The sequence below is a fragment of the Pseudopodoces humilis genome, chromosome 3, assembly GCF_049639895.1.
Source record: "Pseudopodoces humilis isolate 2021_Gansu_Grassland_sample_001 chromosome 3, ASM4963989v1, whole genome shotgun sequence".
Taxonomy (NCBI): domain Eukaryota; kingdom Metazoa; phylum Chordata; class Aves; order Passeriformes; family Paridae; genus Pseudopodoces; species Pseudopodoces humilis.
Window position 1 is genome coordinate 81,333,756 of NC_142202.1, and position 13,728 is coordinate 81,347,483.

The 13,728-nt window shown below is 36.5% G+C and overlaps 1 long non-coding RNA gene across 1 annotated transcript; it reads right to left on the reverse strand.

Annotated features, from left to right (window-relative positions):
* Positions 1-10,907: 10,907 nt before the first annotated feature.
* LOC148184686 (uncharacterized) lies at positions 10,908-13,000 on the reverse strand. The gene is made up of 3 exons (XR_015772290.1): positions 12,868-13,000; positions 12,420-12,486; positions 10,908-11,498 (listed from the first exon to the last, which is right to left on the reverse strand). It is a non-coding gene; the product is annotated as an uncharacterized LOC148184686 (long non-coding RNA).
* Positions 13,001-13,728: the final 728 nt, after the last annotated feature.

Below are 13,728 nucleotides of genomic sequence, written 5' to 3' on the forward strand. Positions count from 1 at the left end.
GCACTGTGCAGCACATGGTTTTATGCAGAGCCTTCTTGAAAATCTGAAGTGGTAAAATCTGTTCTAAAAGTATGGAAAATGCTTGAAGTTAATAATTTATTTCTCATAAGGATCATCTTAGCAGGTCATAGTGAAACAGGCCAATATGTAGTAAATCAAAGCAAATAGATGGCACAAAAAATTAATTTTGTTTTTTTTTTTATCTGCTTGAAATATATGCATATTTTCAGACATCTGTGTGAAACTAATTCTGATTTTACATAAATAGTCAGTAACTGCAGTTATTTTTAATTCTAAAGTCCTTTTTATTTTATTAGCAAAATCACAGGAAAAAACTGAACGGCAAATACACATGACTTCTTGAATGATTAGCAAATATATAAAACCCACATTTGTTCCTAGTTTTCTGTTATGACAGAAAATAAGTCTATCTGATCAGAATTAAGAAAGAAAGAAAAATATTAATCATAAATAGAAGCAATATATAAATCATTTCACCTGCTGTTCTCTTTCTGCTTCACTACAATTCTTGGCTGCTTCTGTGTTATTCAGCTTGTTTCAAATGCCAGTTAATGCATTATGAAATCTTATCCTCCTAAGAGACTGAGCATCCACAGAGCAGATAGAAAGAACAAGGAAAAAGAAAGAATGTAGGCTCCAGTCAATAATGTACAACAGAAACTACCAAGAGGAAATTGTCTTGGAAAATTATTACAATATTTGTTCAAAAGTTAGTAGATCCTGTCAGAGTCAATGGTGTTTTTAAATTATTTTTCTTTCTTTTCTATTTTTTTTTTACTTTTTTATTTTTAATCATCATACATACAGTGCATGTTATGCCACCTCAGTTTCAGAATTTTCTTCTGCACCCTTACAGGTTATTTTTCTTTACTTTTACACTGACCAGACTTTTAGGTGCAAAATAACCAGGTGCAAAAACTTTATATGGTATCATCTCCTCCATGGAAGAGGAAAGTTTAATCAGTACACAGCTACAATTTCCTCATTCTGTTGTTGCTTATGGATGTTGCTGAGGACTAGGGAACGTATGGCAGAAAAAGCCACTGTGTATCCATGTGAAGTACTTTGAAAGGAGCTTGGGCTTTATTTGTGGGTGATGAGATAAAACTGTCCAAGCTTTTCAGTACTCTCTGCCTTATTACTGAAATCAACTTAGTCTTGAAAATAGAATTGGGAACTGTGGAAACAAACAAACAAAAATAAATTCTTCCTGATTTTAGATCTTTGGGAATTGTGGTTTTTCAATGTCTAATGAGCAGTTAGTCATTTACAGGAATATTGTAAATATTCATAACGATGAAACGCCTGGGTCCCTGATTAGTGGAGAACTGGTATTTTATCCTTGCTAGGTAGGTGGATGAGTTTTGATGAAACAGAAAATATCTCTGTCTTTTATATACAGATATCTATGTGCTTATAGAAATACTCCAAATTTTATGAAGTCTGCATATACCTATGTTCATATTACTCAGATGCCAAGATATAACATTGCAGTTATAACTCTGGAAATTCAGAGTTCATAATTTAGAGATGCCATAAAGCAAAAAAAAAAAATAAAAGCAATTTTTTCATTAAGAAAATTTTGAGCTACTCATAAACTTTTCTAGCTGAATTGAAAAGGGAGAGGACGAGGTAACAAGGAAAAATAAAAGACTGGCCTTCAAAGTTCAGCCCCTGAGACTTCAGTCATGCAGGTAAAGCACAAATCAACTGCTGGACAATTGTCTTAGTCTTTTTGCTGCTCAAATTGTCTTAGTTAATTGTGCTTATACCTTGGTATGTAAAATGGTATACATTTTTTTCTTCTTTGTTCTGATTAATTTGAAGTTTGTTACCATTGAACTGATGCCACTGGAAAAGGACAGACACCATGTTTTCAGCTTTGGGGGGATGTCACCTTTTACAAATACTTGATAAATTTTGATCTCAGTATGCTAACTTTGGAAACATTAAAAACTGTGAAGACTTCTGTGCAAGTGAAGAAGAAGAATATTGGACAAAAAATCTGCCATCTGGAGTGCAATGAGAAATTTACCTTTGGAATTTCAAGAAAAAAACCCTAGCTGGTCCTGAAAATAGGAAATAAATCAAAGTACTTGGCAATGCTTGTTCATATTTTCTTTCCCACCTCTCAGTTAGAAATGATAGTTCTATTTTAACTCTTTCAACAATGAGAGAACATTAAGGGCTTGATATTTGGTGATTTTAATTTTCTTTCCTATTTTCAAAATATGTTTTTTTCACTGTATCATGTAAACATCAGTAACTGATTTACATATAAATTTAGACTTACTGGATTTTCTCTCCATCTAAAATATCTTTTGTCTCTTTTCAGTTTTGGACCAGCAGAAGAAATCTAAGAAAAAATATTGGCTGAGAATGGTCAGAGGGTAAGCTTCTACTAGGGGGAAAAAATCTTTCATTAAATCAAATTACATTTAGATATTTTTTCTTACTGGAAAAATGATGCTTTTAGTGTAATGAGCAAATAGAAGTCTATGATTATGAGTATATTCTCTGGTTGTGATGGCTGTCATGGGAAAATCAAGAGATGAGTTACATTATGTCTAGAGACTACTGGTGTAATTTTGAAATAAAGCTGTCAGCACCAATGTAGTTTAGAGGTCTTGAAAAGCAGTAGTCTGATAGCCCAAGAAATTCTCCTAGCTTTTCATAGTCCAGCTTCATGCAAGACTTGACCTGCTAAATAGAATTCAAGGGTGCAAGCCAGGATACATGGGTGAGGCAGCCTATGTCATCATATCTGTCACATCAACAGAGGTTTAGGCACAGAGTTTCATCTAATTCCTTCCGTGCTCAGCACGAGAAGCTCAGATGCTAAGACAACTCTAAGACTGAGTTACTAAAGCAGATTCTGGCATTTTCTAGAGTTCAGCTCTTGATGAATGGGTGCACTGAAATGCTGGCCACTGAAATATCTTAGGAATCTAAACCTAGTCCATTTTCCATTGTTTATTCATGGTTTTATTTTGGAGTGTATTTTCTACTTGTTCTGCTATGATATACCATAATAAACAGATCTTGTAACCCAACACTGCTGGTCATATCCAGATTCAAATCAGTGAAATTCAATGTCTGCCACACACACATATTCTTTCTGAAAATAAATGTATGTCCAAAGACTTAGTTGCCTTTTTTTTTTTTTTTTTTTTTATTTTTCCCAAACTCAACTTCTACATGGTGAAGCGACAGGAGCATTTCATTCTGCAAGGACTTTTTAAAATTCTTATTTTAGTTTGCCTGCCTGAGTACAGTGAGAGACCAGTGACCTTTTCTTTCCTGTCAGCACTGTGAACAGCAAGCTCCCTTCCAACATTATAGCATCTAAATACTGTGCTGCCTCACTTCAAGTAAAGCATGAGCTTAAATATATTACTGTGCTGAGATTCAAATGATGGGTTATTTTAGCATTGCTGTTCCTGAGCCAAGTTATTTGTGGGTCAATAATTTCCATGGAACTGTACAAGGCATAGAAGAAAATCCATGATATGAAATGTTTATAAAAAATACACAAGCAAACTAAGAAAAGACACTAAAAAAGTTATTATCCCTGTCACTCATAGATGACAAATTCTCTTGAATGTAGACTAAATCTTAGCAAAGGTAACTGAAATTCTCTATGAGTTTTGTAAATTCTTCGCTTTTAGAACTCAGTTCTGTGGTGTTATCCATGGTATCACAATGCACTATTTTTGGTCAATTTCTGGAACCAAGCAGCTTTCTGAAGTTCTTTGTGTCTATTTGAAGTATTTATTTCTTTTTCAGTCTTTATTTTCTAGTAAGAGTGTAGGCTATGGGCTCCATTTTCTTGATATAATGCTGAAGACAAAAATGTCTCATGTCCCCACTTGCTGACACTCTTGGGCAGATTGCACCTGAGCCACCAAAAGAGGGGAAACATGAGGGCATGATCTGGGATTCACAAAGAGCTACAGCCATCATCACTAACCAAACCCAGTGAATAGCTAAACTCAATACTGAGAGACTATTAATGCTATTTAACCTGTATCATTCAATATCTCTCTCACATAAAGTAAAGTTCGTCTCCATGTTTTGATAGGGAAAGAATAGGGTCCTGACACAGGAAAATCCAGGGGTAATGTACAGCACATGGACAGTAAACATGGTGACTAAAGTCTGACCAGGATCCTAAGGAATTCTTGTTTTCAGGAAATATTCACTGCACTGCCTTTTGTAGGTAACAAAGACTTTTAAAAATAGGAGTTGATTCCTAATAGTCAGATACATGTGTGCATGGATCACATAACCTGCCATCCTGTCAGTGAAGACTCGGTAAGTCCATGCCGTCGTTTTGTCTTCAAACTTCTCAAATAGGCTCCATGTACTTGGGGGCCAGATGCTCTAGGGAAAGTGCATGGTCCCTGCTGCCCAGAAAGTGAGCTGGTGACAGTACCAGTTTGCATCCATGGGTGGTTGTTGCCTGGCAGTTCCTTCACTGCTCCATAAAAACACTATCCCCAGAGCTGAGCATGGGGCTGATGAGGGAGTCACATAGATTTTCCACCTGGTACTGCATGCACCTTGATGACACATATCTGAAACAGCAGCAGTGATATTGAGAGCAATGAGGAAACCTACAGAAATAAAAAACCAAACACCCAGACAACCTGGGATTACAGAATACAAGCTGCATGACTCTGTACATCTAACATAGATTCTCCATACAAGAAAATATGAATCCCCTTTGCCATTTTGTTTCAAGGGGGACCCAAACCTATGTACATCACTGCTTCTACAGAATTAGCACAACCCCTGTGATTCTGGGGTAGCAACCATACCTCCCATAGTCACAGTTCAACATAATTTTGGTGTAACAATCAATTTTTTATATATATGAAAATTCAGTAAAAGCATCTCCCTTTATCATGCCTAATTACTAAAATAAGGAGCAATGTCATCATAGACTGCAAATACAGCCAGGCTGCTGGGTTCCAGCTGATAAGTCATAGAGAAAAAGAAAGACTGAGCTTTACCAGATCCCTTACTGCACTGAAGCCTTATGTATGAGGGAGAGGGACTTTGAAAAATACCTCATTTACATCAATAGTTTGGAAGATTTTCAAAGAACAAGAAAAAGTAAGAAATTAACAAGGAGTTATGAAGTACTGGATTAAATTATGTTTGCTGAGATGCAGTCACATTTCACGATCCCTGATATTCTCCAGGAATGATTTGTGAACAGCACTACTTGGCATGTTTGAATGCTTCGTTTTTTGCAAGGCCATCTTTTAATCTTCATCTACATCCCTATCTCAACATCTTGTTAAATACCACAAAAAGATCTGTATGAATTCAGAAGATTATTTTTATTTTATCTGTTCATACTTCATTGCAATGTCTTCTTTTGGCAGTATACTAATCTTTATCACAAGTCCATGATGTAGGTACTTTGTTTTTCTCCTAGGTATAACAACTTTGTGTAGAAAACAGGGGTGGACACAATCTACTCTAGACACTAATTTTTTCACATTTTCTCTGTCAGAAATGGCATCATTAGAGATAAAAATGTATTGGACAGTCAGTAACAGTAGCCTCTTTTTTTTGGCCTGTGTATAGATAGCATAGGGTTCTGCCAGCTTTCAAAAGAAAAACATATGGCTTTGTGAGTTTTATACACTTATGGAGAATAATGAACATATGCTGGTACTTTTAAAAAATCTTGAAACCAGAAATAAAATGAAAAGTTGTATGAAAATATGAGGGTTACAGAGTTTACCATGCTGCAGAAAGATGTTTTTGGCATATTGCTCCTATTAAATTTCTATAAAGTTTAGTTAGACAGCTCTGGTTCATGCTTTCTATAACAAAGATGAAGTTACATCCCTGCACATGCAATGCAATTGCAACAGGAAAAGATCCAGTAAAACAGCCTAAGGAAGCTATTAAATGGATTGTTATTTGTAATAATTCGTGACCAGTATTGTCTCACAAATAAGTGTTAACTTCAAATTAATTTAGCAGAACCTCTTCCAGTCTTTGCTTTGGTCGTAGCTGTAGGCTGGAGCCAACAGGGGCACTGGAGTAGATCTATGAAAGGCATTAAGGACCTAACACAAAACTGAACCCAGCAGTATCTCCCCTCACAGGTGCTTCCATCCTGTACATGCTGCCAAGGCATTTGGGTAAGATTTCAAGTTTTCAAGAACTTCCAAATCATTCTGAATCTTACCCCCAAAAGCAGAAGCATTCTTCTCACATAGAGGTGAGCGTTAACTCACTCTTGTGTCAGTTTCCATCAGTGTTTTGAATTCTCCTGGTATACTGTGTGTGTTAACACATTGATATCAAAATAGTGGGTTGTTGTAATTTGCTCAGTTAATTACTAGGACTTTTCTAAAAAGAAATTAAGAAATCTATGATCAAACAAAGAGAATGAAAGCTGAATAGTACAGAACAGATTGAAAAATATGTTTTTAAGGATTGGTTTCTAATTTCTATATTCTATAAAGGGTTTCAGATTTAATCCTAGAATACCAAATATTGCCTTGTCTTTTCTGGCACTGTGTGAAAGCATTGAGAGAGGATGACAGGGCTAATAACAATCCAGTGTGACCTCCCTCAGATTTTCTGCTTAATGCTTGGAGGACAGGAACTCATATACAATGATTTCTTGAAGATAGATTTTTTGAAGCTCTGTCTTTATGTTACTTGTCTCTCCATGTTCTTTGGAAAATAATGGAGAAAGGAAAAAAAAAAAAAACAGAGAAATGGTGATGCAAAAGATGAAGTAATGAAAAAATGCATTTTGATATGTGGCCTTACAAAGTCCAAATGTGGAGGAAATTTCTGAATGGACATTTCAAGGACAGTATATTCCTGGGGTGATGAAGGATGCTGTGGGGCTTGTACATTGAGTTAAAAGCAGCATTATCATTTAAAACAAAATCAAAACAAAGAAAAACACAACCTTCTATATAACTTCTTTTTGGAAAACTAAAATCTTCCTCTCTTTTCTTTTCATTTAATTTTCTTGCTGTTACTTTCTGAAAGTCACAAAAATTAAAAAAAAACAAACCTCACTCCAATTTCTTAGAAGCTGTTTGTCTATCAGATGGAAATGTCAAACCTTATTCAACACTGACAGTCATCTTGTGAAAACTTGATACAAAGCAAACATCAATTTTATTTATTCTCTTTTCTCTCCAACACACACATGGCAGAGGAATCTGACAGCAGACCAACTGAATCAGTACTGGATAATAGAACTCAGAGCTGAAAAGATGTTAAATTATCTGATCTGCTCTTTTTGCCAGGATCAAAATGATTTCTAGCATGTATTCCCTGCAGTTATTTTCAGGTTAGTTTTAGATTTCCTTCACAAGGCCAGAGGCTTCAAAGTTGTCATCTAGAAAGACTGCACACTTACATGAAAAAGAATACTTTACTACAGGATGAAATAAAACACCAGAAATCCAGCCACCATCTGAAATGGTAAAAACTTGTATGTTTCACTACAGAAAACAGACAAAAAGAGGTGGAGAAATCCTTTTTTGAAATTCAAAATGAGTTAGGGCTGAGATGAGCTTAACTTTATCTGCAGTTAAGGCATTTTAAAAAGCTTATCCAAAACTCTTCAAATGCCTCAAGAATTTGAACACTGGCCACTGAGACATTGGAGTCTCACCTGAATCAATACCTAGGTGGCATTTTGTTGGGGCTTTTAAAAACTTACATCTTGGAAATATGCTGACTACATTGACATTGATATTTGAATCCTCTCAGAGATCTCTCTCAAATAGAAACTTCCGCATTAGAAGCTAATTATTCATTATACTCTCCTCTTTAATGTTCCTTTGAATATGGGATACTGGCCACCAGAAGATAGTAGAAAAAACTTGTTTGAGGTAGCAAGTGTGCTTCAACCCCGTTAACTGCTGGAATTAATTTCTTTTCCAAGTGCAGTGTGGTCCATTCCACTGACATCAGTAAGTATTAAAAGGATGAGTTAGCTGCAACTGTGCTATTTTCCTTTGTTAAAGTGGTAAAAGTATCTTACCTTATACAACCTGTAGGTGAAAAGTGGAAAAATCTCCATGGGGTTCCTGCCTGCATTGTCCTTATCTGTCATAACTTCATCCACTTCCAACAAAGAATTTCTCGATGTATTGAAACAAAAATAAATCTCTTAGACACTGCAAATACATTGCAGAGTAGACCAATAAGTAGAATCAGGTAGAGGGATCTGTCAAATGCAACTGTTTTGGAAACTCCAAAAGATTAAAAAGTACAATAGATTAAAAAATATTTGGACCTATTTTAACTCTGTATACAACAATAATCATAACATCCTTTTGAGAAATGCCTCTTTTGGGGAAATAATCTCCTTTGAGATGAGATCTTTTCTACTGATTAGATCTGTTCAACTGAAGTATTTCCAACAATAAAATGTATGACCTTTGACTTTGTAGAAAGCATATTAATTTATCTTGAAAAATGTAAGTTGGGAATGAAAACTAAAAACCCCTGTTACCAAGGCAGAATGGTTTGGTATAAATTATTCTCTCCAGGAAAAGTGATGGCCCATAGGAAGAGTGAATGCAGTAACTGTTTGCCAGTTAGATTAATCTCTGAGTGTGATATATTGTCAGGATATGCTCTGAGAAAGGATGAATCAGAAATGTTGAAAAATGCATTAGCACACAATGACACCATTTATAAATGAAAAAGAATTTTTCCTGTTTAATGTTGACAGAAAAATCTCCTTTATTTTACAAAATCTATAATTTTAAATTATTAGTTTCTTTCTAAATCTGGGGGTTTTCATAATTCATTATTTTATTTTATTTTTTCAAAATAAAATTAACCTGAGACCTAGCTGGTTCTCAGACTTGAAAGTGGTAGGGCTGTCTCCTACATAACCCCTTGTTCTTCCTTGCTAATTCAAGTTCTTCTGCCAGATGGATGAAGAGATGTGAGGTTTGGCAGAATTAGATCCTGGATTGCTGAGTGGAGAGCAAGCAGCCCAGACACAGAATTCTCCCAGATCCCTGGTACCATTCAAGGGATCGCTACAGTCAGGTTCCAGCTACTCAGAGTGGTCAGTGTTACTCTTCCCTGGTCAGTCACACAGCAATTCTAGTTACTGTAGAAGTGTCCTACATGTTTTGAAAAAAGAAACCCTGAATTGAAGATTTTTATATTATTACTCAGGATTAGATAATAGTGCACACACTGTCAAGATCATCATGTGTATAATTAGCACGGCTCACTGATTTTATTATTGCATCAGGGTCTCTCTGAGGGAAGTATTTAAAGTTTCTGCAAATGCCCTACATTACCCACAATAGCACCTGTATTAAAGGCTATCTAAAATCATATATGTTTTATCAGTATGTATTCAGAAAAATAAATTGAGTTCTAAAATAGGACATAATCTAATGATGATGAATTTGTCACAAAAAAAAAATTAAATATAAAAGAAATACCTTTGTAACCACATATGCTTACATCATTTCTTAGACTAATTGACATATTAAAGATAGCTGTTGAAGCAAGCAAGGCTTGTTAGCATGAAATTACTTCCTTGCTGTAATGGTGCCAGTGTTAACATTTCCCATAAAAGTAACAGGTGATAAAAGATAACAGTCTATAACTGCTGCAGTATCTTTTATTTTGGAATTGTAAGGGTACACATTTCCTGAGGGAAGAAAAAGTGCCTGTAAAGATTAAAAGTGGATACAGCCAGCCTGTGCAGAGTGCAATTGACAAGGGGTGGTGAAGAATCATCACGTCTAGGCAATTACATTAAAATTACTCAGGAAGAAGTTATGAATCCTTCATATGATAAGTAAAAATCACTGAGATGTTTTCTTAAACTGCCAGAGAGTAATTTCTTTTTCCTTTTAGACACAAGACTTACCAGATAGAAGTGAACAGAAGTATTTGCATATTTGCTAAGTGGAGTAATCAAAGGGTTATCAGTGAAACTTCTATCCTTGTCTAGATGTCTATTTTCATGAATTTTTTAATAAAGATTGAAGTATTTTTTTTTAATCATAAGAGTTTAAAGAAATACTATTATACATCATATCTGGCATTTCCCAGATTAATTCCTTTTTAAGATTTGAAAAGCTTCAAATAGAGAGACCTAAAAAATGCCCTGTGTTTTTTTGCTCTTCTCCTTCCCCAGAATGCTATCATCAAGGTCCTAAAGCATGCCACAGGAGTACCAGCCTTGCTTCAAGGTGAAGACCTGACTTAGAAGATCCTGACCATCAGGGTCTGCACACCTAATTTTATCATGAGCAGATGTGCTGTGCTATATGTCAGGCTGGAGAAACGGAGAAGCAGGTGCTCCAAATAACAGAATCCAGGGATTCACATCCTGTGCTCCTTTTCTGTCTCGTCCTTGCTGGTGGTCATATCCAGAGGGGACATCTGTAACCTTTTATTGGATCAGAGCAGCTTAAAGTTATGGTTTAAAATGCAAATGACACCTAAATTAAAGATACCTGAGCTATCTTAAAAAGCACCGGATGTTTGACTTTCACTGAAAATAATAATTTCAAATGGGCTAGCACTTACTATGGGTCTTTTAAAAATTAGTTCATTTGGTACTATATTGACATTCAAAATCCAGTATTCATAAGTAAAATATCTGTTAAACAAGTCAGCTTTGAATTTCGTCTCCACAAAGAGTAACTTTTCACTTCCTTAAACAACAGTCACTGCCAGAAACAGCTCCCTTTGAAAAGCTGAACAGCCTTACTGTGAAGCCAAGATGTGTCAATGGAAATGATTTCTCAATTTGTGACCAGAGACTGCACTGGGATTGTTATTATTTGGTAACTTAAAAGTTCAGAAATGACACCTTGAAATAAATTGTTTTCTTACAATAGTGCCCACAACAGGCTTTAATTTGTAAAATGAAGCATATTGGAGATCACTGAAGCAGAAACAAAGACAAAGAGGCATGGCAGTAAAAGTTTGATGCTTCCAGAAGACATGAAGACCACATGACATGACTCCTAAATATCTGTTCCTTTCCTGCACAAAATCAAGGTAAGATAACGAACTCAACTCATGCTTATTGTTTAAAGTTTATCTTTTACTTATCACATACAATTGAAAGCCTGTGTAAAGTAGATTACAAAGCTGCCCTTATCTTTAAAGAGAACTGGACTTTATCCAGAACCCAGTCTCATTGAGTGCTGAAGGAGAGACCTTTCTGACTCCTGTTCATTGGTCACTGATGGTCCCAGGGCCTGAAGCAAGCATGACCTCCACTGGCAGGGCTCCCTGGAGTGTGCCAGGAGCTCAGCTCAACACCTCTCTGTCACAGCTCCAGCTTCATTCCACCCACTGTCCGTCTCTGGCATGCCTTGTCTCTAAGTGTCTCTTTGTTGCCTCGGTGGTTGCTGACTCCATGCAATGTTCCATCTCAACATTTCATGTTATTCTGAATGTCCAGCTGACTTCAGAGGGCCCTGCAAGTTCTAATGGAAGCAGTGACTTACTGACAATACTTTACCATGAACATATTCAGCCTCATTTCCCTAGACTTCGGAAGACAAAATCTCATAGTTCAAATCCCAAGTTCCATCTCCCAGTACCATAAGTAGTTGGCTTTCTACTCTTTCTGCACTGGCCACCATTTTCATTGCTCTTTTGTACGGACCCTTCTGCTCAGGCAGAAGAAACCACTGTCTGAAGGACAAATACTTTTTATGACAAGTGAGTTCAGTTTCTTTAGTTTCAACTCTTGGCAGTATTTCTTTTCTACAGGGTCCACCACAAACAAATTAATGCAAGTATTGCATGAGGACCTTGAGAATTGAAGCAGAATGAAATCTCGACTCTTGCCAATCCTATTTAAATTAGCTAATTGAGACAGTACATGAATGAGAAATAATTCAACCAAAACAATCCCTTGACATTTACTTCAGATGCCTAAATGGAAGCAACTTATCTTCCTAACAAAAATAGAACTTAAGAAACAAATAGAGTTTTTCAATTATTTTGCATCCTCACTGGACCATTTACTTTGGTTTTTAGCTGAAATGATGAAAACAGTCCCATTTCTTTTTTTAGTCAGTCAAAAAACCACTGTGTTTCTATGTGTATCTATAAAACTGCTATGGTTTAGTTTTCTGTGAATTGCACCTCTACTTCTGAAAGTACTGTTGTCATCAAACACAAGCAGCTGTGAAAAAGAACTAGAACACAAATGAAGATATCCAGATACTCTTCGCTGCAAACTGTTGGAAAGCAGAAAAACAGACACGTGCTCTCTGGGGAAGCACTAGCCTGCCTTTTTCTCTCAGGCTAAAATTAAACTTAATACTTACTGAAGGCAGGGGCTGGGGGCAGGGTGGGAGTGTTTGTGTACAGATAAACATATCACGAGAAAATTTCACCTCAAGCATCTGCAGGGCAGTGTCCTTTTTTGTGCAGGCCATCCAGGCAGAAGTCTTCCCAGACTATCTGAGAAGAAAAGGACAGAAAGTATTAAACCCAAATCATGAAAAGATGAAAAGATAGCAGAAAAAAATTCTAAGTGTGTGAACTCTCAGTTCCTTCAAGTATTGCTGCTCCTAGTTAAGCAGTGAAGCTCCAAGCTTCTGGCAATCTCAGTTTCAGACCAGTCCCACTACAAGATTGCCCTACTGAATGCATTTCCAGCTAGTTGAAAAGCCCACTCACAACTATTTATTTTGGGAAGTACTGATTTCCAGACTGGACAGAGAATTTAGGAACCCACAGCCAGAGCTACTGAAGGTCCAAATTAGGACCTTTAACATTTTTGAACTGTCTCAAAACCAGCTCTGTTTAGGCACATCTGTCTTCTCCTCATGCACATCTGACCTCATGCAGCAGCAGTTCAGCTCCCCCAGGCTGGGTGAGGTAGGAGCAGCTGTACATTCTGGCCGCAGGTGCAAGCAGTCACTTCCAGCCCCGGAGGGACCGAGCTGCTGCAAGCCATTACCAGCACTTAAAGGCATATTTTCTCTTCCTAATGTGATCCCTTCAGCTGTTTTTGAGGCCTTCACTGCCAGAGGAGCTGAGCTGCTGACTACTAGCAAACACATTAAATCCCTGTGGTCACTTCTGAGTCCTTGAGGGCTCACAAGACACAGTTAAATGATTCATTATGTAAGAGCAATTGTTTCAACTTCTTAGATAATTACCTAATTTTAACACCTACTACATTGTAGGGTGAGCCAATTTCTACATGCCTTGTAACAAGTGTCATTCTGGGGAATATTGTCAGTCATTTAGTCACGGATTTCTTCCTAATACCTGCATGAGAAGGTGATCACATCACTTAAACCTTCTAGTGACTGATTCTCCAGTATATCCCAAAAGCCTTGATGCAGTAGTTCTTAAATGCAAAAGTTGTGTGGAATATTTTTCCAAATACATGATAAATACTTATTCCACATCTTCTCTTACATTTGTTTCAGTACTGCTAAAAATTAATGGGATTCTGAGCAAATCAAAGCAATTTTCTACATAGGCTATTCTACTTTGAACCTGATATTCAAACACATTGAGTTTCCAATAACTTCATTTGAAGTTATGAGGTTGGAATACTCTTGGAAATAAATCCCTAAATGACTGGCAGGCGGTCAGAAACATCAGTAACTTGTGCATTTATAATGGCTTTCATCAATAGAGGTTTCTTACACATCCAAATATTCTGTTTTGGAGCACAGTCCCAAATTT